The sequence below is a fragment of the Hemicordylus capensis genome, chromosome 5 (assembly GCF_027244095.1).
Source record: "Hemicordylus capensis ecotype Gifberg chromosome 5, rHemCap1.1.pri, whole genome shotgun sequence".
Taxonomy (NCBI): Eukaryota; Metazoa; Chordata; class Lepidosauria; order Squamata; family Cordylidae; genus Hemicordylus; species Hemicordylus capensis.
The window spans coordinates 48374981-48380612 of record NC_069661.1 but is presented as its reverse complement, the minus strand read 5'-3'; positions in this window follow the sequence as shown (position 1 = coordinate 48380612).

Sequence of the window (5632 nt, the reverse complement as noted above, 5' to 3'; positions counted from 1 at the left end):
AAACATGAATTGTCCCCTTTGCTAAGAAAGGTCCACCATGATTTGCATTTGAATGGGAGACATGTGTGAGCACTGTAAGATATTCCTCTCAGGGGATGGGGCCACTCTGGGAAGAGCATCTGCTTGCTTGCATGCAGAAGGTTCTAAATTCCCTCCCTGGCATCTCCAAGATAGGACCAAAGGAGACTTCTGCCTGCAACCTTGGAAAAGTTACTGCCAGTCTGTGTAGACAATACTGAGCTACATGGACCAGTGGCCTCTTGATATAAGGAAGCTTCCTAATCATTATCATTAGGTTATTTGGAGGTTTATTACAAGACCGCTGCTCCCATGCAGAATGTGTGGCCTCTTAGCAGGCTTGTATTTTTATTTCCTAATTAGTACCTGCAGAACCCTGATCTAGATTTGGACATGGTATGGATGGGTTTGGGCTTTAACCCTTTGCCCCTGCTATAATCCTGATCAGATCACGCACACACACCACGGCTTTTTTGCCTCAGGAAGGAAGCTCCATTTAGCACCAATGGAACCTTTCTTCCTGAGGCAAATAGGAGCTGTGGGTCCCCCCAATTTAGATCAAGATTGCAGTGCGGGAGGGAAGGGACCAGCAATTCTTCTCTATGAGCTCTGTGGGAGGGGGGGGAACTATAGACAATCAGCAACATAGAATAATGAACCACATCTTATGAAGCCTTGCTTCATATACCACCCCAACATAACTAAAGACTCCATAGTGAATACAGAAATATGAGAAACTGCACTTAATATACTCTGTACAGAGGCTGACGTTCAGAGTAAGGATGTACCAGTACAGTGAGAGAGCAGAACTTCCTAGTTCTTCCCCTAGTCCTGCACCAGTGGGTGAAGTTAACTTCCCAGCTAAATGCAGTATCAGAACTTCCCAGCTAACTCCACCAGTGAAGCAGGGAAGTGGCAATTTTTGACACCCTCACCTTCTCCAGGAAGTGCTCTGTTTCACCCAAAAATATATCCCTGAGGGTCACACAACCCTCATGGACATATTTTCGGTGGCAAAGAGGGCTTCCTGGGGAAACAAAGAGTGTCAAAATGTGTCACTTCCCTGCTGCACTATTGCATTTAGTTGGGAAGTTCTGTTAGGCTGTTCTCTTGTTGCACCAATGCATCTCAACTCTGTATCTTAGTGTATTCGTGACTTTTCTTATATCAATTTCTTCAATGCTAGAAATCTGATGGCCATTTGCTGTCAATACTACAGGTTTTGTACACAGTTTTTCGTGTGTGTGTGTGTGTGGATAGATAGATAGATACGTACATACATACATAAAGGTTTGTTCTAATTTGATATTTTTATCATTTGATTTCCCCCCCTCTGAACTGCATAGTCAAGTTGTTTCTTATTACGACTATGATTTATTATAACATTCACAGGAAAACCACAGGAAAATTACCTAGAAGACCTCACATGAAATGCTTGCTTCTGATTATATCATTTTTTTCAATTTCAGCTGAGATGATCTAAAAATACAAAGGTTTTGCCAAAGTGCAAAGCACATTTGGTGAAGGCAAGATCTGTTTTATTGAAAATAAATAGAATCTGATATTTGAGAGTTGTTATGGGATTTAACACAAATGTAATAAACTGCATCTATAGGTACGCAAATTTTTGCTTTATAATATAGTATCAAATTGGCGGTAACCCCAGGCTAATTTCAATAATGTGGGAATTTCATTGTGCTGCTAAAACACTTATTGCAATACAGTTGGTAGACTAAAGAAGAAATAGGACACTCAAAGTCAGATATCTGGAAAGTTTGTAACAAATTATTATGTTATATTTGCATTTCATCACAGGTTATGAAAAGATGACCCATTTTGGAAGATTACTTGCACGAACATAGGTTAGTTTCTCTTTTATTTATGTCAGAGAAATTATGGTGGCTGAAATGATTTAAATAATGTAATAAAAGGCAAATGTAATAGTGATATAGTCTCCAAGACAGTTATTGCCTGAAATTCTGCACAGCCTTACAAGAGTTGATTTTTCTTCTCTAAAAGTGGAATTTTACATTTGTTTCTATTGAACTTTGTCTTATTGCTTGTTGCCCAATGTTCGTGACTGTCTTGATTATTTTCTGTTTTCTAAGACATTAAAGTGTAAAGGGTACTGCTGCTCAATCAGTTCCTTCTTTCCTCTTTAAGTCTCAGCTGCCTCTGACAAAAGCATCACCATGTTATATAGCAATATCGTTTCAACAGTAGCAATATCATTTGCCTGGACCTTGATTGTTCGTTGTGCCAAGGATTTACACTGAACTCACCAAATTACAGACACAAACACACACAATGAATCATGGTACTAGACTCAAGAGGAACTTTCTAACTGCTGAGTAAAATTGATACAGCCTGTGGCTACTTGTTCTTGAGACAGCCACACCCAGGCATTTACCTTTTATTATTTTGTTTGTTTATTGATATTTCACTCTTCTTTGAAAAGGTCAAAATGGGTTACATAAGGCTCCCTGTGGTGTCCCATTATGAAACTGATTAGATCCACATTTTCCAAGCTTCAACAATGCTACAACATCTGTATAGCTTTGCCTTTGCACTGCTAAGCAAAATTTAGGGGAACCTGATAGATCATACCATTTGGGATTTAAAAGCTATATAGCCTTCTAAGCTAACTTGCATTTGAACATTTTTGGATGTCCATTATAAATGATGATAAAGTGAAGGAATGCATATGTTTCTTACTTACAGAATAGCCAAAGTATATTTTTCTGAAGCTGTGGTTCTGGCTATGATACCAAAGTTAATATACCTTGAGTGATAGTGACTGTCTTAGTAATCTTGAATAGACACAGTCAGCCTGGACCTGTTTTTCATCCCAAGTCAGGCGTTCTTATGTAGCATGAAAAGATTGCATGAGAAGGAGAAGACCACCCACTGAAGAACCAATGCCACTTTCGGCATTGCTTGTCAAAGTTCCCCAATCCAAATCCAACCTTTCTCGATCATTTTAGTTTGATATTAAACAGAACAGCAGCTAAAATATTTATGGCTAGTAGGTAAGTCTCTTACTATGTGAGTTCAGTGTCATGCTCTTAGGAATATAAAACGAAGTCTGGATGAGTATTGGGGTGAGTTGAATAGGATTATTAACATTAAATGGAGGAGCCAAGAACAACACTCTGATATACATTTATGTCACAGTTTAGCCAGATTTCAGTCTTCAGACAGTGTTAAATTAAGCTTCAGTAGCCATGCACATTTGTTTATAATCTCTTGGGTTTATCTCTTGATACTGGTGTCTAAATTGTACAATTTCAGTTGTACTATCTTTTTTTCGGGAATCCCATTTCCACTGATGCATTATCTGTTCTGGGTGCTATTTAATTTATCTGTAAACAATTTGGAGTTTGGGGGTTGCAACTGCCACCAATTTATTCAGGATAATATAATCCTAAACAGACTTGAAGAGCTCTAAAACAATATTTCATAACTGGCCAGCAAGGTGGCACAAGAATCAGATTCAGATGGGTCAGATTCAATAAATGTAAATAAAATGCAAGGCATGTTGGGACAACTTTGCATTTATGTGGTGGGTCCAAATTAGCATGAATTACCCGGCGGGGGGGGGAGGCGTGGCTCGTGAACTCTCCTCTTGCGGGGGGGCAGCGGGCGGCTTCTTTAAGGTAAACAGAGCCGGTGCTCCGTGCCACCCAGCAGCCCCTGCGGCAGGGAATCGCCTCCGCCGCTCACCTGGCTGCTGATGGGGGCTCACCTCCGCGGGAGCCAGGTGAGTGGTGGAGGCGATTCCCTGCCGCAGGGGCTGCTGGGCGGCACGGAGCACCAGCTCTGTTTACCTTAAAGAAGCTGCCCGCCACCGCCCCGGAGGCGTGTTCACGAGCCGCGCCTGGGGGGGAAAGATCTTGGGAGTCATATACAATGTTCACTGACAACTATCCACCAGGCTCAAACAGTGACTTGTTAGGAAAGGGTTTAGCAATAAAATAGCAAAGATGTGATTTTAGAAAGTCAGGTTGTACACACATTTAGACAATGTAGTTCCAGTTAACAATGGCTGACATTCTAACAAAGCGCTTGAGGAAGCATGTTGCACTAGCACAAAAGTGTTGTGCTAAATTACCAAAACTTACTTGCTCTAAGTCTGGAACTTGCATTCCAGACTCATGTTGTGCTACTGTAAGCATACCTGCACACATGCAACACTGTGAAACTATGGCGTGGGTCATTTGTTTTAAATAGAACTTTTGTGCAGTTGTCTCCCGCGAGCCCGGTGGTTCCCATGATCACTGGAAAACAGGCTAAGCTCCCTTAGCCCACTTTCCAGTGATCGTGGGAATAGCCTCTGGGTTTTTCTGCCACTATTTAAAGTTGTGCAAACACAGTTGTGGGCAATGACATCCATTATTTCCAATAGACATCACATTGTGCAACTGTGCTTGCACAACTTTCAGTTGTAGTGAAGCAGCCCTGATCTGCAACACTACTGATAAATGTTATCCACATGTGCAGCCTAACCCAACTTAGGCAGTCCAGCCTGGGTTAGGCTGAGCATGTGAAGAGCTGGGAGGAGAGGTTGCTCTCAATGCTGCCCCCGTGCCAAGCCCCACGTTTTAACCCGACATTTTGGCAAGGTTAAGCAATCCTCGGCCAGTGTTTGTGTGGGCTATCACTGTTGGTTTAAACGGCTTCCCACCTGGCCACTGCCACTTGCGGCAGCAAGCTGGTGGCGGCGGTGGGGGGGAGGAGAAGCCATGCTGAGCACAGCGGCTGCTCTAGTGAGAGCAACCACCACACTCATGTCCTGGGTTATTCATATTCAATATGAATTTCATATGCTGTCAATAGTTATTCTTTGAGCAAAATGAATCCTTTTTTCATCTCTCTCTTAAGAACTCTGCATGGCCTCTGCTCTAAAACAACATGGCTTTTAAAAAGATTTTTTTAAGCTTGTGCGTGCACACCCACACCCACATCCACCCACACCCCAATTAGCACAAATACTATAAATACACTTTTATTCGAGAACTGCGAGAAATAAAGGCCAGAATCCTAATGCTTTAGGAGAGGAGAGCTGGTCTTGTTGTAGCAAGCACGACTTGTCCCCTTAGCTAAGCAGGGTCTGCCCTGGTTGCATATGAATGGGAGACTAGAAGTGTGAGCACTGTAAGATATTCCCCTTAGGGGATGGAGCTGTTCTGTGAAGAGCAGAAGGTTTCAAGTTCCCTCCCTGGCAACTCCCAGGTAGGGCTGGGAGAGATTTCTGCCTGCAGCTTCTCTCCTGGGAGAGAAACCGCTGCCAGTCTGTGTAGGTAATACTGAGCTAGATGGACCTATGGTCTGACTCAGTATATGGCAGCTTCCTATGTTCCAATGCTGCATGAATACACCCAAAAGCATGGGTGCCTGTGCATGGAGGGGGCAATTTGTGCAAATCTCCCCTTCACCCACATGTGCTGTGTGCACCGTGAAAATATGTCTTGGAGGGTTGGCTTGGAAGGACGTTGGTAACATATGTCCCAAGAAGGGTAAGGCTGCACTTCTGTTGAGATTCCTGTGAGAAACAGATTTGTGAGACATAGACCTTAATTTAAAAAATCGAATACTGTAGCCTTATTCCGTACTC